This window comes from Pimephales promelas (genome assembly GCF_988280905.1).
Source record: "Pimephales promelas chromosome 3 unlocalized genomic scaffold, fPimPro1.hap1.1 SUPER_3_unloc_1, whole genome shotgun sequence".
In the NCBI taxonomy this organism is placed as follows: Eukaryota; Metazoa; Chordata; class Actinopteri; order Cypriniformes; family Leuciscidae; genus Pimephales; species Pimephales promelas.
Genome location: NW_028297295.1, coordinates 170,001 through 189,636, shown reverse-complemented (window position 1 = coordinate 189,636; position 19,636 = coordinate 170,001). Strand labels below are relative to the sequence as shown.

The 19,636-nt window shown below is 46.1% G+C and overlaps 86 non-coding genes across 86 annotated transcripts in view; all 86 read left to right on the top strand.

Annotated features, from left to right (window-relative positions):
- The first annotated feature begins 117 nt into the window (after positions 1–117).
- Positions 118–236, top strand: LOC148962827 (5S ribosomal RNA). The gene has a single exon (XR_016151084.1). It is a non-coding gene; the product is annotated as a 5S ribosomal RNA (ribosomal RNA).
- Positions 237–328: 92 nt separating this feature from the next.
- LOC148962826 (5S ribosomal RNA) lies at positions 329–447 on the top strand. The gene has a single exon (XR_016151083.1). It is a non-coding gene; the product is annotated as a 5S ribosomal RNA (ribosomal RNA).
- A 92-nt stretch (positions 448–539) lies between these two features.
- Positions 540–658, top strand: LOC148962825 (5S ribosomal RNA). Its single transcript, XR_016151082.1, has one exon. It is a non-coding gene; the product is annotated as a 5S ribosomal RNA (ribosomal RNA).
- A 172-nt stretch (positions 659–830) lies between these two features.
- On the top strand, positions 831–949 carry LOC148962824 (5S ribosomal RNA). Its single transcript, XR_016151081.1, has one exon. It is a non-coding gene; the product is annotated as a 5S ribosomal RNA (ribosomal RNA).
- Positions 950–1,041: 92 nt separating this feature from the next.
- LOC148962823 (5S ribosomal RNA) lies at positions 1,042–1,160 on the top strand. Its single transcript, XR_016151080.1, has one exon. It is a non-coding gene; the product is annotated as a 5S ribosomal RNA (ribosomal RNA).
- A 92-nt stretch (positions 1,161–1,252) lies between these two features.
- LOC148962822 (5S ribosomal RNA) lies at positions 1,253–1,371 on the top strand. The gene has a single exon (XR_016151079.1). It is a non-coding gene; the product is annotated as a 5S ribosomal RNA (ribosomal RNA).
- A 92-nt stretch (positions 1,372–1,463) lies between these two features.
- Positions 1,464–1,582, top strand: LOC148962821 (5S ribosomal RNA). Its single transcript, XR_016151078.1, has one exon. It is a non-coding gene; the product is annotated as a 5S ribosomal RNA (ribosomal RNA).
- A 92-nt stretch (positions 1,583–1,674) lies between these two features.
- Positions 1,675–1,793, top strand: LOC148962820 (5S ribosomal RNA). Its single transcript, XR_016151076.1, has one exon. It is a non-coding gene; the product is annotated as a 5S ribosomal RNA (ribosomal RNA).
- A 167-nt stretch (positions 1,794–1,960) lies between these two features.
- On the top strand, positions 1,961–2,079 carry LOC148962819 (5S ribosomal RNA). The gene has a single exon (XR_016151075.1). It is a non-coding gene; the product is annotated as a 5S ribosomal RNA (ribosomal RNA).
- Positions 2,080–2,171: 92 nt separating this feature from the next.
- LOC148962818 (5S ribosomal RNA) lies at positions 2,172–2,290 on the top strand. Its single transcript, XR_016151074.1, has one exon. It is a non-coding gene; the product is annotated as a 5S ribosomal RNA (ribosomal RNA).
- A 92-nt stretch (positions 2,291–2,382) lies between these two features.
- On the top strand, positions 2,383–2,501 carry LOC148962817 (5S ribosomal RNA). The gene has a single exon (XR_016151073.1). It is a non-coding gene; the product is annotated as a 5S ribosomal RNA (ribosomal RNA).
- A 171-nt stretch (positions 2,502–2,672) lies between these two features.
- Positions 2,673–2,791, top strand: LOC148962816 (5S ribosomal RNA). Its single transcript, XR_016151072.1, has one exon. It is a non-coding gene; the product is annotated as a 5S ribosomal RNA (ribosomal RNA).
- Positions 2,792–2,883: 92 nt separating this feature from the next.
- Positions 2,884–3,002, top strand: LOC148962815 (5S ribosomal RNA). The gene has a single exon (XR_016151070.1). It is a non-coding gene; the product is annotated as a 5S ribosomal RNA (ribosomal RNA).
- Positions 3,003–3,094: 92 nt separating this feature from the next.
- On the top strand, positions 3,095–3,213 carry LOC148962814 (5S ribosomal RNA). The gene has a single exon (XR_016151069.1). It is a non-coding gene; the product is annotated as a 5S ribosomal RNA (ribosomal RNA).
- A 92-nt stretch (positions 3,214–3,305) lies between these two features.
- LOC148962813 (5S ribosomal RNA) lies at positions 3,306–3,424 on the top strand. Its single transcript, XR_016151068.1, has one exon. It is a non-coding gene; the product is annotated as a 5S ribosomal RNA (ribosomal RNA).
- Positions 3,425–3,592: 168 nt separating this feature from the next.
- On the top strand, positions 3,593–3,711 carry LOC148962812 (5S ribosomal RNA). Its single transcript, XR_016151067.1, has one exon. It is a non-coding gene; the product is annotated as a 5S ribosomal RNA (ribosomal RNA).
- Positions 3,712–3,803: 92 nt separating this feature from the next.
- Positions 3,804–3,922, top strand: LOC148962811 (5S ribosomal RNA). The gene has a single exon (XR_016151066.1). It is a non-coding gene; the product is annotated as a 5S ribosomal RNA (ribosomal RNA).
- A 92-nt stretch (positions 3,923–4,014) lies between these two features.
- Positions 4,015–4,133, top strand: LOC148962810 (5S ribosomal RNA). The gene has a single exon (XR_016151064.1). It is a non-coding gene; the product is annotated as a 5S ribosomal RNA (ribosomal RNA).
- Positions 4,134–4,225: 92 nt separating this feature from the next.
- On the top strand, positions 4,226–4,344 carry LOC148962809 (5S ribosomal RNA). Its single transcript, XR_016151063.1, has one exon. It is a non-coding gene; the product is annotated as a 5S ribosomal RNA (ribosomal RNA).
- A 92-nt stretch (positions 4,345–4,436) lies between these two features.
- On the top strand, positions 4,437–4,555 carry LOC148962808 (5S ribosomal RNA). Its single transcript, XR_016153147.1, has one exon. It is a non-coding gene; the product is annotated as a 5S ribosomal RNA (ribosomal RNA).
- A 92-nt stretch (positions 4,556–4,647) lies between these two features.
- LOC148962807 (5S ribosomal RNA) lies at positions 4,648–4,766 on the top strand. Its single transcript, XR_016151062.1, has one exon. It is a non-coding gene; the product is annotated as a 5S ribosomal RNA (ribosomal RNA).
- Positions 4,767–4,933: 167 nt separating this feature from the next.
- Positions 4,934–5,052, top strand: LOC148962806 (5S ribosomal RNA). Its single transcript, XR_016151061.1, has one exon. It is a non-coding gene; the product is annotated as a 5S ribosomal RNA (ribosomal RNA).
- A 92-nt stretch (positions 5,053–5,144) lies between these two features.
- On the top strand, positions 5,145–5,263 carry LOC148962805 (5S ribosomal RNA). Its single transcript, XR_016151060.1, has one exon. It is a non-coding gene; the product is annotated as a 5S ribosomal RNA (ribosomal RNA).
- Positions 5,264–5,355: 92 nt separating this feature from the next.
- On the top strand, positions 5,356–5,474 carry LOC148962804 (5S ribosomal RNA). Its single transcript, XR_016153438.1, has one exon. It is a non-coding gene; the product is annotated as a 5S ribosomal RNA (ribosomal RNA).
- Positions 5,475–5,566: 92 nt separating this feature from the next.
- Positions 5,567–5,685, top strand: LOC148962803 (5S ribosomal RNA). The gene has a single exon (XR_016151059.1). It is a non-coding gene; the product is annotated as a 5S ribosomal RNA (ribosomal RNA).
- A 167-nt stretch (positions 5,686–5,852) lies between these two features.
- On the top strand, positions 5,853–5,971 carry LOC148962802 (5S ribosomal RNA). The gene has a single exon (XR_016151058.1). It is a non-coding gene; the product is annotated as a 5S ribosomal RNA (ribosomal RNA).
- Positions 5,972–6,063: 92 nt separating this feature from the next.
- Positions 6,064–6,182, top strand: LOC148962801 (5S ribosomal RNA). The gene has a single exon (XR_016151057.1). It is a non-coding gene; the product is annotated as a 5S ribosomal RNA (ribosomal RNA).
- Positions 6,183–6,274: 92 nt separating this feature from the next.
- LOC148962800 (5S ribosomal RNA) lies at positions 6,275–6,393 on the top strand. Its single transcript, XR_016151056.1, has one exon. It is a non-coding gene; the product is annotated as a 5S ribosomal RNA (ribosomal RNA).
- Positions 6,394–6,561: 168 nt separating this feature from the next.
- LOC148962799 (5S ribosomal RNA) lies at positions 6,562–6,680 on the top strand. Its single transcript, XR_016151055.1, has one exon. It is a non-coding gene; the product is annotated as a 5S ribosomal RNA (ribosomal RNA).
- A 92-nt stretch (positions 6,681–6,772) lies between these two features.
- On the top strand, positions 6,773–6,891 carry LOC148962798 (5S ribosomal RNA). Its single transcript, XR_016151053.1, has one exon. It is a non-coding gene; the product is annotated as a 5S ribosomal RNA (ribosomal RNA).
- Positions 6,892–6,983: 92 nt separating this feature from the next.
- Positions 6,984–7,102, top strand: LOC148962797 (5S ribosomal RNA). Its single transcript, XR_016151052.1, has one exon. It is a non-coding gene; the product is annotated as a 5S ribosomal RNA (ribosomal RNA).
- A 92-nt stretch (positions 7,103–7,194) lies between these two features.
- LOC148962796 (5S ribosomal RNA) lies at positions 7,195–7,313 on the top strand. Its single transcript, XR_016151051.1, has one exon. It is a non-coding gene; the product is annotated as a 5S ribosomal RNA (ribosomal RNA).
- Positions 7,314–7,405: 92 nt separating this feature from the next.
- Positions 7,406–7,524, top strand: LOC148962795 (5S ribosomal RNA). The gene has a single exon (XR_016153146.1). It is a non-coding gene; the product is annotated as a 5S ribosomal RNA (ribosomal RNA).
- A 92-nt stretch (positions 7,525–7,616) lies between these two features.
- LOC148962794 (5S ribosomal RNA) lies at positions 7,617–7,735 on the top strand. The gene has a single exon (XR_016151050.1). It is a non-coding gene; the product is annotated as a 5S ribosomal RNA (ribosomal RNA).
- A 166-nt stretch (positions 7,736–7,901) lies between these two features.
- On the top strand, positions 7,902–8,020 carry LOC148962793 (5S ribosomal RNA). The gene has a single exon (XR_016151049.1). It is a non-coding gene; the product is annotated as a 5S ribosomal RNA (ribosomal RNA).
- A 92-nt stretch (positions 8,021–8,112) lies between these two features.
- LOC148962792 (5S ribosomal RNA) lies at positions 8,113–8,231 on the top strand. The gene has a single exon (XR_016151048.1). It is a non-coding gene; the product is annotated as a 5S ribosomal RNA (ribosomal RNA).
- A 92-nt stretch (positions 8,232–8,323) lies between these two features.
- On the top strand, positions 8,324–8,442 carry LOC148962791 (5S ribosomal RNA). The gene has a single exon (XR_016153437.1). It is a non-coding gene; the product is annotated as a 5S ribosomal RNA (ribosomal RNA).
- A 92-nt stretch (positions 8,443–8,534) lies between these two features.
- Positions 8,535–8,653, top strand: LOC148962790 (5S ribosomal RNA). The gene has a single exon (XR_016151047.1). It is a non-coding gene; the product is annotated as a 5S ribosomal RNA (ribosomal RNA).
- Positions 8,654–8,820: 167 nt separating this feature from the next.
- Positions 8,821–8,939, top strand: LOC148962789 (5S ribosomal RNA). Its single transcript, XR_016151046.1, has one exon. It is a non-coding gene; the product is annotated as a 5S ribosomal RNA (ribosomal RNA).
- Positions 8,940–9,031: 92 nt separating this feature from the next.
- LOC148962788 (5S ribosomal RNA) lies at positions 9,032–9,150 on the top strand. Its single transcript, XR_016151045.1, has one exon. It is a non-coding gene; the product is annotated as a 5S ribosomal RNA (ribosomal RNA).
- A 92-nt stretch (positions 9,151–9,242) lies between these two features.
- On the top strand, positions 9,243–9,361 carry LOC148962787 (5S ribosomal RNA). The gene has a single exon (XR_016151044.1). It is a non-coding gene; the product is annotated as a 5S ribosomal RNA (ribosomal RNA).
- Positions 9,362–9,532: 171 nt separating this feature from the next.
- LOC148962786 (5S ribosomal RNA) lies at positions 9,533–9,651 on the top strand. The gene has a single exon (XR_016151042.1). It is a non-coding gene; the product is annotated as a 5S ribosomal RNA (ribosomal RNA).
- A 92-nt stretch (positions 9,652–9,743) lies between these two features.
- Positions 9,744–9,862, top strand: LOC148962785 (5S ribosomal RNA). Its single transcript, XR_016151041.1, has one exon. It is a non-coding gene; the product is annotated as a 5S ribosomal RNA (ribosomal RNA).
- A 92-nt stretch (positions 9,863–9,954) lies between these two features.
- LOC148962784 (5S ribosomal RNA) lies at positions 9,955–10,073 on the top strand. The gene has a single exon (XR_016151040.1). It is a non-coding gene; the product is annotated as a 5S ribosomal RNA (ribosomal RNA).
- A 92-nt stretch (positions 10,074–10,165) lies between these two features.
- On the top strand, positions 10,166–10,284 carry LOC148962783 (5S ribosomal RNA). The gene has a single exon (XR_016151039.1). It is a non-coding gene; the product is annotated as a 5S ribosomal RNA (ribosomal RNA).
- A 92-nt stretch (positions 10,285–10,376) lies between these two features.
- LOC148962782 (5S ribosomal RNA) lies at positions 10,377–10,495 on the top strand. Its single transcript, XR_016151038.1, has one exon. It is a non-coding gene; the product is annotated as a 5S ribosomal RNA (ribosomal RNA).
- Positions 10,496–10,663: 168 nt separating this feature from the next.
- LOC148962781 (5S ribosomal RNA) lies at positions 10,664–10,782 on the top strand. Its single transcript, XR_016153424.1, has one exon. It is a non-coding gene; the product is annotated as a 5S ribosomal RNA (ribosomal RNA).
- A 92-nt stretch (positions 10,783–10,874) lies between these two features.
- On the top strand, positions 10,875–10,993 carry LOC148962780 (5S ribosomal RNA). Its single transcript, XR_016153360.1, has one exon. It is a non-coding gene; the product is annotated as a 5S ribosomal RNA (ribosomal RNA).
- Positions 10,994–11,085: 92 nt separating this feature from the next.
- Positions 11,086–11,204, top strand: LOC148962779 (5S ribosomal RNA). Its single transcript, XR_016151037.1, has one exon. It is a non-coding gene; the product is annotated as a 5S ribosomal RNA (ribosomal RNA).
- Positions 11,205–11,374: 170 nt separating this feature from the next.
- On the top strand, positions 11,375–11,493 carry LOC148962778 (5S ribosomal RNA). The gene has a single exon (XR_016151036.1). It is a non-coding gene; the product is annotated as a 5S ribosomal RNA (ribosomal RNA).
- Positions 11,494–11,585: 92 nt separating this feature from the next.
- LOC148962777 (5S ribosomal RNA) lies at positions 11,586–11,704 on the top strand. Its single transcript, XR_016151035.1, has one exon. It is a non-coding gene; the product is annotated as a 5S ribosomal RNA (ribosomal RNA).
- A 92-nt stretch (positions 11,705–11,796) lies between these two features.
- LOC148962776 (5S ribosomal RNA) lies at positions 11,797–11,915 on the top strand. Its single transcript, XR_016151034.1, has one exon. It is a non-coding gene; the product is annotated as a 5S ribosomal RNA (ribosomal RNA).
- A 92-nt stretch (positions 11,916–12,007) lies between these two features.
- LOC148962775 (5S ribosomal RNA) lies at positions 12,008–12,126 on the top strand. Its single transcript, XR_016151033.1, has one exon. It is a non-coding gene; the product is annotated as a 5S ribosomal RNA (ribosomal RNA).
- Positions 12,127–12,294: 168 nt separating this feature from the next.
- On the top strand, positions 12,295–12,413 carry LOC148962774 (5S ribosomal RNA). The gene has a single exon (XR_016151030.1). It is a non-coding gene; the product is annotated as a 5S ribosomal RNA (ribosomal RNA).
- A 92-nt stretch (positions 12,414–12,505) lies between these two features.
- Positions 12,506–12,624, top strand: LOC148962773 (5S ribosomal RNA). The gene has a single exon (XR_016151029.1). It is a non-coding gene; the product is annotated as a 5S ribosomal RNA (ribosomal RNA).
- Positions 12,625–12,716: 92 nt separating this feature from the next.
- LOC148962772 (5S ribosomal RNA) lies at positions 12,717–12,835 on the top strand. Its single transcript, XR_016151028.1, has one exon. It is a non-coding gene; the product is annotated as a 5S ribosomal RNA (ribosomal RNA).
- Positions 12,836–12,927: 92 nt separating this feature from the next.
- LOC148962771 (5S ribosomal RNA) lies at positions 12,928–13,046 on the top strand. Its single transcript, XR_016151027.1, has one exon. It is a non-coding gene; the product is annotated as a 5S ribosomal RNA (ribosomal RNA).
- A 92-nt stretch (positions 13,047–13,138) lies between these two features.
- LOC148962770 (5S ribosomal RNA) lies at positions 13,139–13,257 on the top strand. The gene has a single exon (XR_016153145.1). It is a non-coding gene; the product is annotated as a 5S ribosomal RNA (ribosomal RNA).
- A 92-nt stretch (positions 13,258–13,349) lies between these two features.
- LOC148962769 (5S ribosomal RNA) lies at positions 13,350–13,468 on the top strand. Its single transcript, XR_016151026.1, has one exon. It is a non-coding gene; the product is annotated as a 5S ribosomal RNA (ribosomal RNA).
- Positions 13,469–13,635: 167 nt separating this feature from the next.
- LOC148962768 (5S ribosomal RNA) lies at positions 13,636–13,754 on the top strand. The gene has a single exon (XR_016151025.1). It is a non-coding gene; the product is annotated as a 5S ribosomal RNA (ribosomal RNA).
- Positions 13,755–13,846: 92 nt separating this feature from the next.
- Positions 13,847–13,965, top strand: LOC148962767 (5S ribosomal RNA). Its single transcript, XR_016151024.1, has one exon. It is a non-coding gene; the product is annotated as a 5S ribosomal RNA (ribosomal RNA).
- A 92-nt stretch (positions 13,966–14,057) lies between these two features.
- Positions 14,058–14,176, top strand: LOC148962766 (5S ribosomal RNA). The gene has a single exon (XR_016153436.1). It is a non-coding gene; the product is annotated as a 5S ribosomal RNA (ribosomal RNA).
- Positions 14,177–14,268: 92 nt separating this feature from the next.
- LOC148962765 (5S ribosomal RNA) lies at positions 14,269–14,387 on the top strand. The gene has a single exon (XR_016151023.1). It is a non-coding gene; the product is annotated as a 5S ribosomal RNA (ribosomal RNA).
- Positions 14,388–14,554: 167 nt separating this feature from the next.
- Positions 14,555–14,673, top strand: LOC148962764 (5S ribosomal RNA). Its single transcript, XR_016151022.1, has one exon. It is a non-coding gene; the product is annotated as a 5S ribosomal RNA (ribosomal RNA).
- Positions 14,674–14,765: 92 nt separating this feature from the next.
- Positions 14,766–14,884, top strand: LOC148962763 (5S ribosomal RNA). Its single transcript, XR_016151021.1, has one exon. It is a non-coding gene; the product is annotated as a 5S ribosomal RNA (ribosomal RNA).
- A 92-nt stretch (positions 14,885–14,976) lies between these two features.
- LOC148962762 (5S ribosomal RNA) lies at positions 14,977–15,095 on the top strand. Its single transcript, XR_016151019.1, has one exon. It is a non-coding gene; the product is annotated as a 5S ribosomal RNA (ribosomal RNA).
- A 167-nt stretch (positions 15,096–15,262) lies between these two features.
- LOC148962761 (5S ribosomal RNA) lies at positions 15,263–15,381 on the top strand. The gene has a single exon (XR_016151018.1). It is a non-coding gene; the product is annotated as a 5S ribosomal RNA (ribosomal RNA).
- A 92-nt stretch (positions 15,382–15,473) lies between these two features.
- On the top strand, positions 15,474–15,592 carry LOC148962760 (5S ribosomal RNA). The gene has a single exon (XR_016151017.1). It is a non-coding gene; the product is annotated as a 5S ribosomal RNA (ribosomal RNA).
- A 92-nt stretch (positions 15,593–15,684) lies between these two features.
- LOC148962759 (5S ribosomal RNA) lies at positions 15,685–15,803 on the top strand. Its single transcript, XR_016151016.1, has one exon. It is a non-coding gene; the product is annotated as a 5S ribosomal RNA (ribosomal RNA).
- Positions 15,804–15,895: 92 nt separating this feature from the next.
- LOC148962758 (5S ribosomal RNA) lies at positions 15,896–16,014 on the top strand. Its single transcript, XR_016151015.1, has one exon. It is a non-coding gene; the product is annotated as a 5S ribosomal RNA (ribosomal RNA).
- A 92-nt stretch (positions 16,015–16,106) lies between these two features.
- Positions 16,107–16,225, top strand: LOC148962757 (5S ribosomal RNA). Its single transcript, XR_016153144.1, has one exon. It is a non-coding gene; the product is annotated as a 5S ribosomal RNA (ribosomal RNA).
- A 92-nt stretch (positions 16,226–16,317) lies between these two features.
- On the top strand, positions 16,318–16,436 carry LOC148962756 (5S ribosomal RNA). The gene has a single exon (XR_016151014.1). It is a non-coding gene; the product is annotated as a 5S ribosomal RNA (ribosomal RNA).
- Positions 16,437–16,602: 166 nt separating this feature from the next.
- On the top strand, positions 16,603–16,721 carry LOC148962755 (5S ribosomal RNA). The gene has a single exon (XR_016151013.1). It is a non-coding gene; the product is annotated as a 5S ribosomal RNA (ribosomal RNA).
- A 92-nt stretch (positions 16,722–16,813) lies between these two features.
- On the top strand, positions 16,814–16,932 carry LOC148962754 (5S ribosomal RNA). Its single transcript, XR_016151012.1, has one exon. It is a non-coding gene; the product is annotated as a 5S ribosomal RNA (ribosomal RNA).
- Positions 16,933–17,024: 92 nt separating this feature from the next.
- LOC148962753 (5S ribosomal RNA) lies at positions 17,025–17,143 on the top strand. The gene has a single exon (XR_016153435.1). It is a non-coding gene; the product is annotated as a 5S ribosomal RNA (ribosomal RNA).
- Positions 17,144–17,235: 92 nt separating this feature from the next.
- On the top strand, positions 17,236–17,354 carry LOC148962752 (5S ribosomal RNA). Its single transcript, XR_016151011.1, has one exon. It is a non-coding gene; the product is annotated as a 5S ribosomal RNA (ribosomal RNA).
- Positions 17,355–17,521: 167 nt separating this feature from the next.
- On the top strand, positions 17,522–17,640 carry LOC148962751 (5S ribosomal RNA). Its single transcript, XR_016151010.1, has one exon. It is a non-coding gene; the product is annotated as a 5S ribosomal RNA (ribosomal RNA).
- Positions 17,641–17,732: 92 nt separating this feature from the next.
- On the top strand, positions 17,733–17,851 carry LOC148962750 (5S ribosomal RNA). Its single transcript, XR_016151008.1, has one exon. It is a non-coding gene; the product is annotated as a 5S ribosomal RNA (ribosomal RNA).
- Positions 17,852–17,943: 92 nt separating this feature from the next.
- LOC148962749 (5S ribosomal RNA) lies at positions 17,944–18,062 on the top strand. The gene has a single exon (XR_016151007.1). It is a non-coding gene; the product is annotated as a 5S ribosomal RNA (ribosomal RNA).
- A 172-nt stretch (positions 18,063–18,234) lies between these two features.
- On the top strand, positions 18,235–18,353 carry LOC148962748 (5S ribosomal RNA). Its single transcript, XR_016151006.1, has one exon. It is a non-coding gene; the product is annotated as a 5S ribosomal RNA (ribosomal RNA).
- A 92-nt stretch (positions 18,354–18,445) lies between these two features.
- LOC148962747 (5S ribosomal RNA) lies at positions 18,446–18,564 on the top strand. Its single transcript, XR_016151005.1, has one exon. It is a non-coding gene; the product is annotated as a 5S ribosomal RNA (ribosomal RNA).
- Positions 18,565–18,656: 92 nt separating this feature from the next.
- On the top strand, positions 18,657–18,775 carry LOC148962746 (5S ribosomal RNA). Its single transcript, XR_016151004.1, has one exon. It is a non-coding gene; the product is annotated as a 5S ribosomal RNA (ribosomal RNA).
- Positions 18,776–18,867: 92 nt separating this feature from the next.
- LOC148962745 (5S ribosomal RNA) lies at positions 18,868–18,986 on the top strand. The gene has a single exon (XR_016151003.1). It is a non-coding gene; the product is annotated as a 5S ribosomal RNA (ribosomal RNA).
- Positions 18,987–19,078: 92 nt separating this feature from the next.
- LOC148962744 (5S ribosomal RNA) lies at positions 19,079–19,197 on the top strand. Its single transcript, XR_016151002.1, has one exon. It is a non-coding gene; the product is annotated as a 5S ribosomal RNA (ribosomal RNA).
- Positions 19,198–19,365: 168 nt separating this feature from the next.
- Positions 19,366–19,484, top strand: LOC148962743 (5S ribosomal RNA). Its single transcript, XR_016153312.1, has one exon. It is a non-coding gene; the product is annotated as a 5S ribosomal RNA (ribosomal RNA).
- A 92-nt stretch (positions 19,485–19,576) lies between these two features.
- The window catches only part of LOC148962742 (5S ribosomal RNA), a 119-nt gene continuing 59 nt past the window's right edge, over positions 19,577–19,636 (top strand). The window contains exon 1 of the ribosomal RNA XR_016153359.1: positions 19,577–19,636. This exon is cut by the window's right edge and continues 59 nt beyond it. This is a non-coding gene — a ribosomal RNA (5S ribosomal RNA).

Sequence of the window (19,636 nt, the reverse complement as noted above, 5' to 3'; positions counted from 1 at the left end):
CCTAAATTGTCTTTTTTCCCCCTCAAAATGCCTGAAATCGTCTCTGAGTTTCTTCAGAAAGCCTGAAAGAGTCTCTTTTTTTTTTCTTCAAATAGCCCAATTTTGGCAGCAGATTTCGCTTACGGCCATACCACCTTGAGAACGCCCGAACTCGTCTGATCTCGGAAGCTAAGCAGGGTCGGGCCTGGTTAGTACTTGGATGGGAGACCGCCTGGGAATACCAGGTGCTGTAAGCTTTATTGTTGGATGGGAGACCTAGTAAGCTTTATATGGTTTACTACCCTAATGTTCTAACCATTCAAATAGCCCAATTTTGGCAGCAGATTTTGCTTACGGCCATACCACCTTGAGAACGCCCGAACTCGTCTGATCTCGGAAGCTAAGCAGGGTCGGGCCTGGTTAGTACTTGGATGGGAGACCGCCTGGGAATACCAGGTGCTGTAAGCTTTATTGTTGGATGGGAGACCTAGTAAGCTTTATATGGTTTACTACCCTAATGTTCTAACCATTCAAAAAGCCCAATTTTGGCAGCAGATGTTGCTTACGGCCATACCACCTTGAGAACGCCCGAACTCGTCTGATCTCGGAAGCTAAGCAGGGTCGGGCCTGGTTAGTACTTGGATGGGAGACCGCCTGGGAATACCAGGTGCTGTAAGCTTTATTGTTTAAAAAAAAAAAAAAAAAAAAAAGAGTCAATGAAATTGTTCAAAAATCCTAAATTGTCTTTTTTCCCCCTCAAAATGCCTGAAATCGTCTCTGAGTTTCTTCAGAAAGCCTGAAAGAGTCTCTTTTTTTTTTCTTCAAATAGCCCAATTTTGGCAGCAGATTTCGCTTACGGCCATACCACCTTGAGAACGCCCGAACTCGTCTGATCTCGGAAGCTAAGCAGGGTCGGGCCTGGTTAGTACTTGGATGGGAGACCGCCTGGGAATACCAGGTGCTGTAAGCTTTATTGTTGGATGGGAGACCTAGTAAGCTTTATATGGTTTACTACCCTAATGTTCTAACCATTCAAATAGCCCAATTTTGGCAGCAGATTTTGCTTACGGCCATACCACCTTGAGAACGCCCGAACTCGTCTGATCTCGGAAGCTAAGCAGGGTCGGGCCTGGTTAGTACTTGGATGGGAGACCGCCTGGGAATACCAGGTGCTGTAAGCTTTATTGTTGGATGGGAGACCTAGTAAGCTTTATATGGTTTACTACCCTAATGTTCTAACCATTCAAATAGCCCAATTTTGGCAGCAGATTTTGCTTACGGCCATACCACCTTGAGAACGCCCGAACTCGTCTGATCTCGGAAGCTAAGCAGGGTCGGGCCTGGTTAGTACTTGGATGGGAGACCGCCTGGGAATACCAGGTGCTGTAAGCTTTATTGTTGGATGGGAGACCTAGTAAGCTTTATATGGTTTACTACCCTAATGTTCTAACCATTCAAATAGCCCAATTTTGGCAGCAGATTTTGCTTACGGCCATACCACCTTGAGAACGCCCGAACTCGTCTGATCTCGGAAGCTAAGCAGGGTCGGGCCTGGTTAGTACTTGGATGGGAGACCGCCTGGGAATACCAGGTGCTGTAAGCTTTATTGTTGGATGGGAGACCTAGTAAGCTTTATATGGTTTACTACCCTAATGTTCTAACCATTCAAATAGCCCAATTTTGGCAGCAGATTTTGCTTACGGCCATACCACCTTGAGAACGCCCGAACTCGTCTGATCTCGGAAGCTAAGCAGGGTCGGGCCTGGTTAGTACTTGGATGGGAGACCGCCTGGGAATACCAGGTGCTGTAAGCTTTATTGTTTAAAAAAAAAAAAAAAAAGAGTCAATGAAATGGTTCAAAAATCCTAAATTGTCTTTTTTCCCCCTCAAAATGCCTGAAATCGTCTCTGAGTTTCTTCAGAAAGCCTGAAAGAGTCTCTTTTTTTTTTCTTCAAATAGCCCAATTTTGGCAGCAGATTTCGCTTACGGCCATACCACCTTGAGAACGCCCGAACTCGTCTGATCTCGGAAGCTAAGCAGGGTCGGGCCTGGTTAGTACTTGGATGGGAGACCGCCTGGGAATACCAGGTGCTGTAAGCTTTATTGTTGGATGGGAGACCTAGTAAGCTTTATATGGTTTACTACCCTAATGTTCTAACCATTCAAATAGCCCAATTTTGGCAGCAGATTTTGCTTACGGCCATACCACCTTGAGAACGCCCGAACTCGTCTGATCTCGGAAGCTAAGCAGGGTCGGGCCTGGTTAGTACTTGGATGGGAGACCGCCTGGGAATACCAGGTGCTGTAAGCTTTATTGTTGGATGGGAGACCTAGTAAGCTTTATATGGTTTACTACCCTAATGTTCTAACCATTCAAAAAGCCCAATTTTGGCAGCAGATTTTGCTTACGGCCATACCACCTTGAGAACGCCCGAACTCGTCTGATCTCGGAAGCTAAGCAGGGTCGGGCCTGGTTAGTACTTGGATGGGAGACCGCCTGGGAATACCAGGTGCTGTAAGCTTTATTGTTTAAAAAAAAAAAAAAAAAAAAAAGAGTCAATGAAATTGTTCAAAAATCCTAAATTGTCTTTTTTCCCCCTCAAAATGCCTGAAATCGTCTCTGAGTTTCTTCAGAAAGCCTGAAAGAGTCTCTTTTTTTTTCTTCAAATAGCCCAATTTTGGCAGCAGATTTCGCTTACGGCCATACCACCTTGAGAACGCCCGAACTCGTCTGATCTCGGAAGCTAAGCAGGGTCGGGCCTGGTTAGTACTTGGATGGGAGACCGCCTGGGAATACCAGGTGCTGTAAGCTTTATTGTTGGATGGGAGACCTGGTAAGCTTTATATGGTTTACTACCCTAATGTTCTAACCATTCAAATAGCCCAATTTTGGCAGCAGATTTTGCTTACGGCCATACCACCTTGAGAACGCCCGAACTCGTCTGATCTCGGAAGCTAAGCAGGGTCGGGCCTGGTTAGTACTTGGATGGGAGACCGCCTGGGAATACCAGGTGCTGTAAGCTTTATTGTTGGATGGGAGACCTAGTAAGCTTTATATGGTTTACTACCCTAATGTTCTAACCATTCAAATAGCCCAATTTTGGCAGCAGATTTTGCTTACGGCCATACCACCTTGAGAACGCCCGAACTCGTCTGATCTCGGAAGCTAAGCAGGGTCGGGCCTGGTTAGTACTTGGATGGGAGACCGCCTGGGAATACCAGGTGCTGTAAGCTTTATTGTTGGATGGGAGACCTAGTAAGCTTTATATGGTTTACTACCCTAATGTTCTAACCATTCAAATAGCCCAATTTTGGCAGCAGATTTTGCTTACGGCCATACCACCTTGAGAACGCCCGAACTCGTCTGATCTCGGAAGCTAAGCAGGGTCGGGCCTGGTTAGTACTTGGATGGGAGACCGCCTGGGAATACCAGGTGCTGTAAGCTTTATTGTTTAAAAAAAAAAAAAAAAAAGAGTCAATGAAATGGTTCAAAAATCCTAAATTGTCTTTTTTCCCCCTCAAAATGCCTGAAATCGTCTCTGAGTTTCTTCAGAAAGCCTGAAAGAGTCTCTTTTTTTTTTCTTCAAATAGCCCAATTTTGGCAGCAGATTTCGCTTACGGCCATACCACCTTGAGAACGCCCGAACTCGTCTGATCTCGGAAGCTAAGCAGGGTCGGGCCTGGTTAGTACTTGGATGGGAGACCGCCTGGGAATACCAGGTGCTGTAAGCTTTATTGTTGGATGGGAGACCTAGTAAGCTTTATATGGTTTACTACCCTAATGTTCTAACCATTCAAATAGCCCAATTTTGGCAGCAGATTTGGCTTACGGCCATACCACCTTGAGAACGCCCGAACTCGTCTGATCTCGGAAGCTAAGCAGGGTCGGGCCTGGTTAGTACTTGGATGGGAGACCGCCTGGGAATACCAGGTGCTGTAAGCTTTATTGTTGGATGGGAGACCTAGTAAGCTTTATATGGTTTACTACCCTAATGTTCTAACCATTCAAAAAGCCCAATTTTGGCAGCAGATTTTGCTTACGGCCATACCACCTTGAGAACGCCCGAACTCGTCTGATCTCGGAAGCTAAGCAGGGTCGGGCCTGGTTAGTACTTGGATGGGAGACCGCCTGGGAATACCAGGTGCTGTAAGCTTTATTGTTGGATGGGAGACCTAGTAAGCTTTATATGGTTTACTACCCTAATGTTCTAACCATTCAAAAAGCCCAATTTTGGCAGCAGATTTTGCTTACGGCCATACCACCTTGAGAACGCCCGAACTCGTCTGATCTCGGAAGCTAAGCAGGGTCGGGCCTGGTTAGTACTTGGATGGGAGACCGCCTGGGAATACCAGGTGCTGTAAGCTTTATTGTTGGATGGGAGACCTAGTAAGCTTTATATGGTTTACTACTCTAATGTTCTAACCATTCAAATAGCCCAATTTTGGCAGCAGATTTTGCTTACGGCCATACCACCTTGAGAACGCCCGAACTCGTCTGATCTCGGAAGCTAAGCAGGGTCGGGCCTGGTTAGTACTTGGATGGGAGACCGCCTGGGAACACCAGGTGCTGTAAGCTTTATTGTTGGATGGGAGACCTAGTAAGCTTTATATGGTTTACTACCCTAATGTTCTAACCATTCAAATAGCCCAATTTTGGCAGCAGATTTTGCTTACGGCCATACCACCTTGAGAACGCCCGAACTCGTCTGATCTCGGAAGCTAAGCAGGGTCGGGCCTGGTTAGTACTTGGATGGGAGACCGCCTGGGAATACCAGGTGCTGTAAGCTTTATCGTTTAAAAAAAAAAAAAAAAAGAGTCAATGAAATGGTTCAAAAATCCTAAATTGTCTTTTTTCCCCCTCAAAATGCCTGAAATCGTCTCTGAGTTTCTTCAGAAAGCCTGAAAGAGTCTCTTTTTTTTTTCTTCAAATAGCCCAATTTTGGCAGCAGATTTCGCTTACGGCCATACCACCTTGAGAACGCCCGAACTCGTCTGATCTCGGAAGCTAAGCAGGGTCGGGCCTGGTTAGTACTTGGATGGGAGACCGCCTGGGAATACCAGGTGCTGTAAGCTTTATTGTTGGATGGGAGACCTAGTAAGCTTTATATGGTTTACTACCCTAATGTTCTAACCATTCAAATAGCCCAATTTTGGCAGCAGATTTTGCTTACGGCCATACCACCTTGAGAACGCCCGAACTCGTCTGATCTCGGAAGCTAAGCAGGGTCGGGCCTGGTTAGTACTTGGATGGGAGACCGCCTGGGAATACCAGGTGCTGTAAGCTTTATTGTTGGATGGGAGACCTAGTAAGCTTTATATGGTTTACTACCCTAATGTTCTAACCATTCAAATAGCCCAATTTTGGCAGCAGATTTTGCTTACGGCCATACCACCTTGAGAACGCCCGAACTCGTCTAATCTCGGAAGCTAAGCAGGGTCGGGCCTGGTTAGTACTTGGATGGGAGACCGCCTGGGAATACCAGGTGCTGTAAGCTTTATTGTTGGATGGGAGACCTAGTAAGCTTTATATGGTTTACTACCCTAATGTTCTAACCATTCAAATAGCCCAATTTTGGCAGCAGATTTTGCTTACGGCCATACCACCTTGAGAACGCCCGAACTCGTCTGATCTCGGAAGCTAAGCAGGGTCGGGCCTGGTTAGTACTTGGATGGGAGACCGCCTGGGAATACCAGGTGCTGTAAGCTTTATTGTTTAAAAAAAAAAAAAAAAAGAGTCAATGAAATGGTTCAAAAATCCTAAATTGTCTTTTTTCCCCCTCAAAATGCCTGAAATCGTCTCTGAGTTTCTTCAGAAAGCCTGAAAGAGTCTCTTTTTTTTTTCTTCAAATAGCCCAATTTTGGCAGCAGATTTCGCTTACGGCCATACCACCTTGAGAACGCCCGAACTCGTCTGATCTCGGAAGCTAAGCAGGGTCGGGCCTGGTTAGTACTTGGATGGGAGACCGCCTGGGAATACCAGGTGCTGTAAGCTTTATTGTTGGATGGGAGACCTAGTAAGCTTTATATGGTTTACTACCCTAATGTTCTAACCATTCAAATAGCCCAATTTTGGCAGCAGATTTTGCTTACGGCCATACCACCTTGAGAACGCCCGAACTCGTCTGATCTCGGAAGCTAAGCAGGGTCGGGCCTGGTTAGTACTTGGATGGGAGACCGCCTGGGAATACCAGGTGCTGTAAGCTTTATTGTTGGATGGGAGACCTAGTAAGCTTTATATGGTTTACTACCCTAATGTTCTAACCATTCAAATAGCCCAATTTTGGCAGCAGATTTTGCTTACGGCCATACCACCTTGAGAACGCCCGAACTCGTCTGATCTCGGAAGCTAAGCAGGGTCGGGCCTGGTTAGTACTTGGATGGGAGACCGCCTGGGAATACCAGGTGCTGTAAGCTTTATTGTTTAAAAAAAAAAAAAAAAAAGAGTCAATGAAATGGTTCAAAAATCCTAAATTGTCTTTTTTCCCCCTCAAAATGCCTGAAATCGTCTCTGAGTTTCTTCAGAAAGCCTGAAAGAGTCTCTTTTTTTTTTCTTCAAATAGCCCAATTTTGGCAGCAGATTTCGCTTACGGCCATACCACCTTGAGAACGCCCGAACTCGTCTGATCTCGGAAGCTAAGCAGGGTCGGGCCTGGTTAGTACTTGGATGGGAGACCGCCTGGGAATACCAGGTGCTGTAAGCTTTATTGTTGGATGGGAGACCTAGTAAGCTTTATATGGTTTACTACCCTAATGTTCTAACCATTCAAATAGCCCAATTTTGGCAGCAGATTTGGCTTACGGCCATACCACCTTGAGAACGCCCGAACTCGTCTGATCTCGGAAGCTAAGCAGGGTCGGGCCTGGTTAGTACTTGGATGGGAGACCGCCTGGGAATACCAGGTGCTGTAAGCTTTATTGTTGGATGGGAGACCTAGTAAGCTTTATATGGTTTACTACCCTAATGTTCTAACCATTCAAAAAGCCCAATTTTGGCAGCAGATTTTGCTTACGGCCATACCACCTTGAGAACGCCCGAACTCGTCTGATCTCGGAAGCTAAGCAGGGTCGGGCCTGGTTAGTACTTGGATGGGAGACCGCCTGGGAATACCAGGTGCTGTAAGCTTTATTGTTGGATGGGAGACCTAGTAAGCTTTATATGGTTTACTACCCTAATGTTCTAACCATTCAAAAAGCCCAATTTTGGCAGCAGATTTTGCTTACGGCCATACCACCTTGAGAACGCCCGAACTCGTCTGATCTCGGAAGCTAAGCAGGGTCGGGCCTGGTTAGTACTTGGATGGGAGACCGCCTGGGAATACCAGGTGCTGTAAGCTTTATTGTTGGATGGGAGACCTAGTAAGCTTTATATGGTTTACTACTCTAATGTTCTAACCATTCAAATAGCCCAATTTTGGCAGCAGATTTTGCTTACGGCCATACCACCTTGAGAACGCCCGAACTCGTCTGATCTCGGAAGCTAAGCAGGGTCGGGCCTGGTTAGTACTTGGATGGGAGACCGCCTGGGAACACCAGGTGCTGTAAGCTTTATTGTTGGATGGGAGACCTAGTAAGCTTTATATGGTTTACTACCCTAATGTTCTAACCATTCAAATAGCCCAATTTTGGCAGCAGATTTTGCTTACGGCCATACCACCTTGAGAACGCCCGAACTCGTCTGATCTCGGAAGCTAAGCAGGGTCGGGCCTGGTTAGTACTTGGATGGGAGACCGCCTGGGAATACCAGGTGCTGTAAGCTTTATCGTTTAAAAAAAAAAAAAAAAGAGTCAATGAAATGGTTCAAAAATCCTAAATTGTCTTTTTTCCCCCTCAAAATGCCTGAAATCGTCTCTGAGTTTCTTCAGAAAGCCTGAAAGAGTCTCTTTTTTTTTTCTTCAAATAGCCCAATTTTGGCAGCAGATTTCGCTTACGGCCATACCACCTTGAGAACGCCCGAACTCGTCTGATCTCGGAAGCTAAGCAGGGTCGGGCCTGGTTAGTACTTGGATGGGAGACCGCCTGGGAATACCAGGTGCTGTAAGCTTTATTGTTGGATGGGAGACCTAGTAAGCTTTATATGGTTTACTACCCTAATGTTCTAACCATTCAAATAGCCCAATTTTGGCAGCAGATTTTGCTTACGGCCATACCACCTTGAGAACGCCCGAACTCGTCTGATCTCGGAAGCTAAGCAGGGTCGGGCCTGGTTAGTACTTGGATGGGAGACCGCCTGGGAATACCAGGTGCTGTAAGCTTTATTGTTGGATGGGAGACCTAGTAAGCTTTATATGGTTTACTACCCTAATGTTCTAACCATTCAAATAGCCCAATTTTGGCAGCAGATTTTGCTTACGGCCATACCACCTTGAGAACGCCCGAACTCGTCTAATCTCGGAAGCTAAGCAGGGTCGGGCCTGGTTAGTACTTGGATGGGAGACCGCCTGGGAATACCAGGTGCTGTAAGCTTTATTGTTGGATGGGAGACCTAGTAAGCTTTATATGGTTTACTACCCTAATGTTCTAACCATTCAAATAGCCCAATTTTGGCAGCAGATTTTGCTTACGGCCATACCACCTTGAGAACGCCCGAACTCGTCTGATCTCGGAAGCTAAGCAGGGTCGGGCCTGGTTAGTACTTGGATGGGAGACCGCCTGGGAATACCAGGTGCTGTAAGCTTTATTGTTTAAAAAAAAAAAAAAAAAGAGTCAATGAAATGGTTCAAAAATCCTAAATTGTCTTTTTTCCCCCTCAAAATGCCTGAAATCGTCTCTGAGTTTCTTCAGAAAGCCTGAAAGAGTCTCTTTTTTTTTTCTTCAAATAGCCCAATTTTGGCAGCAGATTTCGCTTACGGCCATACCACCTTGAGAACGCCCGAACTCGTCTGATCTCGGAAGCTAAGCAGGGTCGGGCCTGGTTAGTACTTGGATGGGAGACCGCCTGGGAATACCAGGTGCTGTAAGCTTTATTGTTGGATGGGAGACCTAGTAAGCTTTATATGGTTTACTACCCTAATGTTCTAACCATTCAAATAGCCCAATTTTGGCAGCAGATTTTGCTTACGGCCATACCACCTTGAGAACGCCCGAACTCGTCTGATCTCGGAAGCTAAGCAGGGTCGGGCCTGGTTAGTACTTGGATGGGAGACCGCCTGGGAATACCAGGTGCTGTAAGCTTTATTGTTGGATGGGAGACCTAGTAAGCTTTATATGGTTTACTACCCTAATGTTCTAACCATTCAAAAAGCCCAATTTTGGCAGCAGATTTTGCTTACGGCCATACCACCTTGAGAACGCCCGAACTCGTCTGATCTCGGAAGCTAAGCAGGGTCGGGCCTGGTTAGTACTTGGATGGGAGACCGCCTGGGAATACCAGGTGCTGTAAGCTTTATTGTTTAAAAAAAAAAAAAAAAAAAAAGAGTCAATGAAATTGTTCAAAAATCCTAAATTGTCTTTTTTCCCCCTCAAAATGCCTGAAATCGTCTCTGAGTTTCTTCAGAAAGCCTGAAAGAGTCTCTTTTTTTTTTCTTCAAATAGCCCAATTTTGGCAGCAGATTTCGCTTACGGCCATACCACCTTGAGAACGCCCGAACTCGTCTGATCTCGGAAGCTAAGCAGGGTCGGGCCTGGTTAGTACTTGGATGGGAGACCGCCTGGGAATACCAGGTGCTGTAAGCTTTATTGTTGGATGGGAGACCTAGTAAGCTTTATATGGTTTACTACCCTAATGTTCTAACCATTCAAATAGCCCAATTTTGGCAGCAGATTTTGCTTACGGCCATACCACCTTGAGAACGCCCGAACTCGTCTGATCTCGGAAGCTAAGCAGGGTCGGGCCTGGTTAGTACTTGGATGGGAGACCGCCTGGGAATACCAGGTGCTGTAAGCTTTATTGTTGGATGGGAGACCTAGTAAGCTTTATATGGTTTACTACCCTAATGTTCTAACCATTCAAATAGCCCAATTTTGGCAGCAGATTTTGCTTACGGCCATACCACCTTGAGAACGCCCGAACTCGTCTGATCTCGGAAGCTAAGCAGGGTCGGGCCTGGTTAGTACTTGGATGGGAGACCGCCTGGGAATACCAGGTGCTGTAAGCTTTATTGTTGGATGGGAGACCTAGTAAGCTTTATATGGTTTACTACCCTAATGTTCTAACCATTCAAATAGCCCAATTTTGGCAGCAGATTTTGCTTACGGCCATACCACCTTGAGAACGCCCGAACTCGTCTGATCTCGGAAGCTAAGCAGGGTCGGGCCTGGTTAGTACTTGGATGGGAGACCGCCTGGGAATACCAGGTGCTGTAAGCTTTATTGTTGGATGGGAGACCTAGTAAGCTTTATATGGTTTACTACCCTAATGTTCTAACCATTCAAATAGCCCAATTTTGGCAGCAGATTTTGCTTACGGCCATACCACCTTGAGAACGCCCGAACTCGTCTGATCTCGGAAGCTAAGCAGGGTCGGGCCTGGTTAGTACTTGGATGGGAGACCGCCTGGGAATACCAGGTGCTGTAAGCTTTATTGTTTAAAAAAAAAAAAAAAAAAGAGTCAATGAAATGGTTCAAAAATCCTAAATTGTCTTTTTTCCCCCTCAAAATGCCTGAAATCGTCTCTGAGTTTCTTCAGAAAGCCTGAAAGAGTCTCTTTTTTTTTTCTTCAAATAGCCCAATTTTGGCAGCAGATTTCGCTTACGGCCATACCACCTTGAGAACGCCCGAACTCGTCTGATCTCGGAAGCTAAGCAGGGTCGGGCCTGGGTAGTACTTGGATGGGAGACCGCCTGGGAATACCAGGTGCTGTAAGCTTTATTGTTGGATGGGAGACCTAGTAAGCTTTATATGGTTTACTACCCTAATGTTCTAACCATTCAAATAGCCCAATTTTGGCAGCAGATTTTGCTTACGGCCATACCACCTTGAGAACGCCCGAACTTGTCTGATCTCGGAAGCTAAGCAGGGTCGGGCCTGGTTAGTACTTGGATGGGAGACCGCCTGGGAATACCAGGTGCTGTAAGCTTTATTGTTGGATGGGAGACCTAGTAAGCTTTATATGGTTTACTACCCTAATGTTCTAACCATTCAAAAAGCCCAATTTTGGCAGCAGATTTTGCTTACGGCCATACCACCTTGAGAACGCCCGAACTCGTCTGATCTCGGAAGCTAAGCAGGGTCGGGCCTGGTTAGTACTTGGATGGGAGACCGCCTGGGAATACCAGGTGCTGTAAGCTTTATTGTTTAAAAAAAAAAAAAAAAAAAAAGAGTCAATGAAATTGTTCAAAAATCCTAAATTGTCTTTTTTCCCCCTCAAAATGCCTGAAATCGTCTCTGAGTTTCTTCAGAAAGCCTGAAAGAGTCTCTTTTTTTTTCTTCAAATAGCCCAATTTTGGCAGCAGATTTCGCTTACGGCCATACCACCTTGAGAACGCCCGAACTCGTCTGATCTCGGAAGCTAAGCAGGGTCGGGCCTGGTTAGTACTTGGATGGGAGACCGCCTGGGAATACCAGGTGCTGTAAGCTTTATTGTTGGATGGGAGACCTGGTAAGCTTTATATGGTTTACTACCCTAATGTTCTAACCATTCAAATAGCCCAATTTTGGCAGCAGATTTTGCTTACGGCCATACCACCTTGAGAACGCCCGAACTCGTCTGATCTCGGAAGCTAAGCAGGGTCGGGCCTGGTTAGTACTTGGATGGGAGACCGCCTGGGAATACCAGGTGCTGTAAGCTTTATTGTTGGATGGGAGACCTAGTAAGCTTTATATGGTTTACTACCCTAATGTTCTAACCATTCAAATAGCCCAATTTTGGCAGCAGATTTTGCTTACGGCCATACCACCTTGAGAACGCCCGAACTCGTCTGATCTCGGAAGCTAAGCAGGGTCGGGCCTGGTTAGTACTTGGATGGGAGACCGCCTGGGAATACCAGGTGCTGTAAGCTTTATTGTTGGATGGGAGACCTAGTAAGCTTTATATGGTTTACTACCCTAATGTTCTAACCATTCAAATAGCCCAATTTTGGCAGCAGATTTTGCTTACGGCCATACCACCTTGAGAACGCCCGAACTCGTCTGATCTCGGAAGCTAAGCAGGGTCGGGCCTGGTTAGTACTTGGATGGGAGACCGCCTGGGAATACCAGGTGCTGTAAGCTTTATTGTTTAAAAAAAAAAAAAAAAAAGAGTCAATGAAATGGTTCAAAAATCCTAAATTGTCTTTTTTCCCCCTCAAAATGCCTGAAATCGTCTCTGAGTTTCTTCAGAAAGCCTGAAAGAGTCTCTTTTTTTTTTCTTCAAATAGCCCAATTTTGGCAGCAGATTTCGCTTACGGCCATACCACCTTGAGAACGCCCGAACTCGTCTGATCTCGGAAGCTAAGCAGGGTCGGGCCTGGTTAGTACTTGGATGGGAGACCGCCTGGGAATACCAGGTGCTGTAAGCTTTATTGTTGGATGGGAGACCTAGTAAGCTTTATATGGTTTACTACCCTAATGTTCTAACCATTCAAATAGCCCAATTTTGGCAGCAGATTTGGCTTACGGCCATACCACCTTGAGAACGCCCGAACTCGTCTGATCTCGGAAGCTAAGCAGGGTCGGGCCTGGTTAGTACTTGGATGGGAGACCGCCTGGGAATACCAGGTGCTGTAAGCTTTATTGTTGGATGGGAGACCTAGTAAGCTTTATATGGTTTACTACCCTAATGTTCTAACCATTCAAAAAGCCCAATTTTGGCAGCAGATTTTGCTTACGGCCATACCACCTTGAGAACGCCCGAACTCGTCTGATCTCGGAAGCTAAGCAGGGTCGGGCCTGGTTAGTACTTGGATGGGAGACCGCCTGGGAATACCAGGTGCTGTAAGCTTTATTGTTGGATGGGAGACCTAGTAAGCTTTATATGGTTTACTACCCTAATGTTCTAACCATTCAAAAAGCCCAATTTTGGCAGCAGATTTTGCTTACGGCCATACCACCTTGAGAACGCCCGAACTCGTCTGATCTCGGAAGCTAAGCAGGGTCGGGCCTGGTTAGTACTTGGATGGGAGACCGCCTGGGAATACCAGGTGCTGTAAGCTTTATTGTTGGATGGGAGACCTAGTAAGCTTTATATGGTTTACTACTCTAATGTTCTAACCATTCAAATAGCCCAATTTTGGCAGCAGATTTTGCTTACGGCCATACCACCTTGAGAACGCCCGAACTCGTCTGATCTCGGAAGCTAAGCAGGGTCGGGCCTGGTTAGTACTTGGATGGGAGACCGCCTGGGAACACCAGGTGCTGTAAGCTTTATTGTTGGATGGGAGACCTAGTAAGCTTTATATGGTTTACTACCCTAATGTTCTAACCATTCAAATAGCCCAATTTTGGCAGCAGATTTTGCTTACGGCCATACCACCTTGAGAACGCCCGAACTCGTCTGATCTCGGAAGCTAAGCAGGGTCGGGCCTGGTTAGTACTTGGATGGGAGACCGCCTGGGAATACCAGGTGCTGTAAGCTTTATCGTTTAAAAAAAAAAAAAAAAAGAGTCAATGAAATGGTTCAAAAATCCTAAATTGTCTTTTTTCCCCCTCAAAATGCCTGAAATCGTCTCTGAGTTTCTTCAGAAAGCCTGAAAGAGTCTCTTTTTTTTTTCTTCAAATAGCCCAATTTTGGCAGCAGATTTCGCTTACGGCCATACCACCTTGAGAACGCCCGAACTCGTCTGATCTCGGAAGCTAAGCAGGGTCGGGCCTGGTTAGTACTTGGATGGGAGACCGCCTGGGAATACCAGGTGCTGTAAGCTTTATTGTTGGATGGGAGACCTAGTAAGCTTTATATGGTTTACTACCCTAATGTTCTAACCATTCAAATAGCCCAATTTTGGCAGCAGATTTTGCTTACGGCCATACCACCTTGAGAACGCCCGAACTCGTCTGATCTCGGAAGCTAAGCAGGGTCGGGCCTGGTTAGTACTTGGATGGGAGACCGCCTGGGAATACCAGGTGCTGTAAGCTTTATTGTTGGATGGGAGACCTAGTAAGCTTTATATGGTTTACTACCCTAATGTTCTAACCATTCAAATAGCCCAATTTTGGCAGCAGATTTTGCTTACGGCCATACCACCTTGAGAACGCCCGAACTCGTCTAATCTCGGAAGCTAAGCAGGGTCGGGCCTGGTTAGTACTTGGATGGGAGACCGCCTGGGAATACCAGGTGCTGTAAGCTTTATTGTTGGATGGGAGACCTAGTAAGCTTTATATGGTTTACTACCCTAATGTTCTAACCATTCAAATAGCCCAATTTTGGCAGCAGATTTTGCTTACGGCCATACCACCTTGAGAACGCCCGAACTCGTCTGATCTCGGAAGCTAAGCAGGGTCGGGCCTGGTTAGTACTTGGATGGGAGACCGCCTGGGAATACCAGGTGCTGTAAGCTTTATTGTTTAAAAAAAAAAAAAAAAAGAGTCAATGAAATGGTTCAAAAATCCTAAATTGTCTTTTTTCCCCCTCAAAATGCCTGAAATCGTCTCTGAGTTTCTTCAGAAAGCCTGAAAGAGTCTCTTTTTTTTTTCTTCAAATAGCCCAATTTTGGCAGCAGATTTCGCTTACGGCCATACCACCTTGAGAACGCCCGAACTCGTCTGATCTCGGAAGCTAAGCAGGGTCGGGCCTGGTTAGTACTTGGATGGGAGACCGCCTGGGAATACCAGGTGCTGTAAGCTTTATTGTTGGATGGGAGACCTAGTAAGCTTTATATGGTTTACTACCCTAATGTTCTAACCATTCAAATAGCCCAATTTTGGCAGCAGATTTTGCTTACGGCCATACCACCTTGAGAACGCCCGAACTCGTCTGATCTCGGAAGCTAAGCAGGGTCGGGCCTGGTTAGTACTTGGATGGGAGACCGCCTGGGAATACCAGGTGCTGTAAGCTTTATTGTTGGATGGGAGACCTAGTAAGCTTTATATGGTTTACTACCCTAATGTTCTAACCATTCAAATAGCCCAATTTTGGCAGCAGATTTTGCTTACGGCCATACCACCTTGAGAACGCCCGAACTCGTCTGATCTCGGAAGCTAAGCAGGGTCGGGCCTGGTTAGTACTTGGATGGGAGACCGCCTGGGAATACCAGGTGCTGTAAGCTTTATTGTTTAAAAAAAAAAAAAAAAAGAGTCAATGAAATGGTTCAAAAATCCTAAATTGTCTTTTTTCCCCCTCAAAATGCCTGAAATCGTCTCTGAGTTTCTTCAGAAAGCCTGAAAGAGTCTCTTTTTTTTTTCTTCAAATAGCCCAATTTTGGCAGCAGATTTCGCTTACGGCCATACCACCTTGAGAACGCCCGAACTCGTCTGATCTCGGAAGCTAAGCAGGGTCGGGCCTGGTTAGTACTTGGATGGGAGACCGCCTGGGAATACCAGGTGCTGTAAGCTTTATTGTTGGATGGGAGACCTAGTAAGCTTTATATGGTTTACTACCCTAATGTTCTAACCATTCAAATAGCCCAATTTTGGCAGCAGATTTGGCTTACGGCCATACCACCTTGAGAACGCCCGAACTCGTCTGATCTCGGAAGCTAAGCAGGGTCGGGCCTGGTTAGTACTTGGATGGGAGACCGCCTGGGAATACCAGGTGCTGTAAGCTTTATTGTTGGATGGGAGACCTAGTAAGCTTTATATGGTTTACTACCCTAATGTTCTAACCATTCAAAAAGCCCAATTTTGGCAGCAGATTTTGCTTACGGCCATACCACCTTGAGAACGCCCGAACTCGTCTGATCTCGGAAGCTAAGCAGGGTCGGGCCTGGTTAGTACTTGGATGGGAGACCGCCTGGGAATACCAGGTGCTGTAAGCTTTATTGTTGGATGGGAGACCTAGTAAGCTTTATATGGTTTACTACCCTAATGTTCTAACCATTCAAAAAGCCCAATTTTGGCAGCAGATTTTGCTTACGGCCATACCACCTTGAGAACGCCCGAACTCGTCTGATCTCGGAAGCTAAGCAGGGTCGGGCCTGGTTAGTACTTGGATGGGAGACCGCCTGGGAATACCAGGTGCTGTAAGCTTTATTGTTGGATGGGAGACCTAGTAAGCTTTATATGGTTTACTACTCTAATGTTCTAACCATTCAAATAGCCCAATTTTGGCAGCAGATTTTGCTTACGGCCATACCACCTTGAGAACGCCCGAACTCGTCTGATCTCGGAAGCTAAGCAGGGTCGGGCCTGGTTAGTACTTGGATGGGAGACCGCCTGGGAACACCAGGTGCTGTAAGCTTTATTGTTGGATGGGAGACCTAGTAAGCTTTATATGGTTTACTACCCTAATGTTCTAACCATTCAAATAGCCCAATTTTGGCAGCAGATTTTGCTTACGGCCATACCACCTTGAGAACGCCCGAACTCGTCTGATCTCGGAAGCTAAGCAGGGTCGGGCCTGGTTAGTACTTGGATGGGAGACCGCCTGGGAATACCAGGTGCTGTAAGCTTTATCGTTTAAAAAAAAAAAAAAAAGAGTCAATGAAATGGTTCAAAAATCCTAAATTGTCTTTTTTCCCCCTCAAAATGCCTGAAATCGTCTCTGAGTTTCTTCAGAAAGCCTGAAAGAGTCTCTTTTTTTTTTCTTCAAATAGCCCAATTTTGGCAGCAGATTTCGCTTACGGCCATACCACCTTGAGAACGCCCGAACTCGTCTGATCTCGGAAGCTAAGCAGGGTCGGGCCTGGTTAGTACTTGGATGGGAGACCGCCTGGGAATACCAGGTGCTGTAAGCTTTATTGTTGGATGGGAGACCTAGTAAGCTTTATATGGTTTACTACCCTAATGTTCTAACCATTCAAATAGCCCAATTTTGGCAGCAGATTTTGCTTACGGCCATACCACCTTGAGAACGCCCGAACTCGTCTGATCTCGGAAGCTAAGCAGGGTCGGGCCTGGTTAGTACTTGGATGGGAGACCGCCTGGGAATACCAGGTGCTGTAAGCTTTATTGTTGGATGGGAGACCTAGTAAGCTTTATATGGTTTACTACCCTAATGTTCTAACCATTCAAATAGCCCAATTTTGGCAGCAGATTTTGCTTACGGCCATACCACCTTGAGAACGCCCGAACTCGTCTAATCTCGGAAGCTAAGCAGGGTCGGGCCTGGTTAGTACTTGGATGGGAGACCGCCTGGGAATACCAGGTGCTGTAAGCTTTATTGTTGGATGGGAGACCTAGTAAGCTTTATATGGTTTACTACCCTAATGTTCTAACCATTCAAATAGCCCAATTTTGGCAGCAGATTTTGCTTACGGCCATACCACCTTGAGAACGCCCGAACTCGTCTGATCTCGGAAGCTAAGCAGGGTCGGGCCTGGTTAGTACTTGGATGGGAGACCGCCTGGGAATACCAGGTGCTGTAAGCTTTATTGTTTAAAAAAAAAAAAAAAAAGAGTCAATGAAATGGTTCAAAAATCCTAAATTGTCTTTTTTCCCCCTCAAAATGCCTGAAATCGTCTCTGAGTTTCTTCAGAAAGCCTGAAAGAGTCTCTTTTTTTTTTCTTCAAATAGCCCAATTTTGGCAGCAGATTTCGCTTACGGCCATACCACCTTGAGAACGCCCGAACTCGTCTGATCTCGGAAGCTAAGCAGGGTCGGGCCTGGTTAGTACTTGGATGGGAGACCGCCTGGGAATACCAGGTGCTGTAAGCTTTATTGTTGGATGGGAGACCTAGTAAGCTTTATATGGTTTACTACCCTAATGTTCTAACCATTCAAATAGCCCAATTTTGGCAGCAGATTTTGCTTACGGCCATACCACCTTGAGAACGCCCGAACTCGTCTGATCTCGGAAGCTAAGCAGGGTCGGGCCTGGTTAGTACTTGGATGGGAGACCGCCTGGGAATACCAGGTGCTGTAAGCTTTATTGTTGGATGGGAGACCTAGTAAGCTTTATATGGTTTACTACCCTAATGTTCTAACCATTCAAAAAGCCCAATTTTGGCAGCAGATTTTGCTTACGGCCATACCACCTTGAGAACGCCCGAACTCGTCTGATCTCGGAAGCTAAGCAGGGTCGGGCCTGGTTAGTACTTGGATGGGAGACCGCCTGGGAATACCAGGTGCTGTAAGCTTTATTGTTTAAAAAAAAAAAAAAAAAAAAAAGAGTCAATGAAATTGTTCAAAAATCCTAAATTGTCTTTTTTCCCCCTCAAAATGCCTGAAATCGTCTCTGAGTTTCTTCAGAAAGCCTGAAAGAGTCTCTTTTTTTTTTCTTCAAATAGCCCAATTTTGGCAGCAGATTTCGCTTACGGCCATACCACCTTGAGAACGCCCGAACTCGTCTGATCTCGGAAGCTAAGCAGGGTCGGGCCTGGTTAGTACTTGGATGGGAGACCGCCTGGGAATACCAGGTGCTGTAAGCTTTATTGTTGGATGGGAGACCTAGTAAGCTTTATATGGTTTACTACCCTAATGTTCTAACCATTCAAATAGCCCAATTTTGGCAGCAGATTTTGCTTACGGCCATACCACCTTGAGAACGCCCGAACTCGTCTGATCTCGGAAGCTAAGCAGGGTCGGGCCTGGTTAGTACTTGGATGGGAGACCGCCTGGGAATACCAGGTGCTGTAAGCTTTATTGTTGGATGGGAGACCTAGTAAGCTTTATATGGTTTACTACCCTAATGTTCTAACCATTCAAATAGCCCAATTTTGGCAGCAGATTTTGCTTACGGCCATACCACCTTGAGAACGCCCGAACTCGTCTGATCTCGGAAGCTAAGCAGGGTCGGGCCTGGTTAGTACTTGGATGGGAGACCGCCTGGGAATACCAGGTGCTGTAAGCTTTATTGTTGGATGGGAGACCTAGTAAGCTTTATATGGTTTACTACCCTAATGTTCTAACCATTCAAATAGCCCAATTTTGGCAGCAGATTTTGCTTACGGCCATACCACCTTGAGAACGCCCGAACTCGTCTGATCTCGGAAGCTAAGCAGGGTCGGGCCTGGTTAGTACTTGGATGGGAGACCGCCTGGGAATACCAGGTGCTGTAAGCTTTATTGTTGGATGGGAGACCTAGTAAGCTTTATATGGTTTACTACCCTAATGTTCTAACCATTCAAATAGCCCAATTTTGGCAGCAGATTTTGCTTACGGCCATACCACCTTGAGAACGCCCGAACTCGTCTGATCTCGGAAGCTAAGCAGGGTCGGGCCTGGTTAGTACTTGGATGGGAGACCGCCTGGGAATACCAGGTGCTGTAAGCTTTATTGTTTAAAAAAAAAAAAAAAAAAGAGTCAATGAAATGGTTCAAAAATCCTAAATTGTCTTTTTTCCCCCTCAAAATGCCTGAAATCGTCTCTGAGTTTCTTCAGAAAGCCTGAAAGAGTCTCTTTTTTTTTTCTTCAAATAGCCCAATTTTGGCAGCAGATTTCGCTTACGGCCATACCACCTTGAGAACGCCCGAACTCGTCTGATCTCGGAAGCTAAGCAGGGTCGGGCCTGGGTAGTACTTGGATGGGAGACCGCCTGGGAATACCAGGTGCTGTAAGCTTTATTGTTGGATGGGAGACCTAGTAAGCTTTATATGGTTTACTACCCTAATGTTCTAACCATTCAAATAGCCCAATTTTGGCAGCAGATTTTGCTTACGGCCATACCACCTTGAGAACGCCCGAACTTGTCTGATCTCGGAAGCTAAGCAGG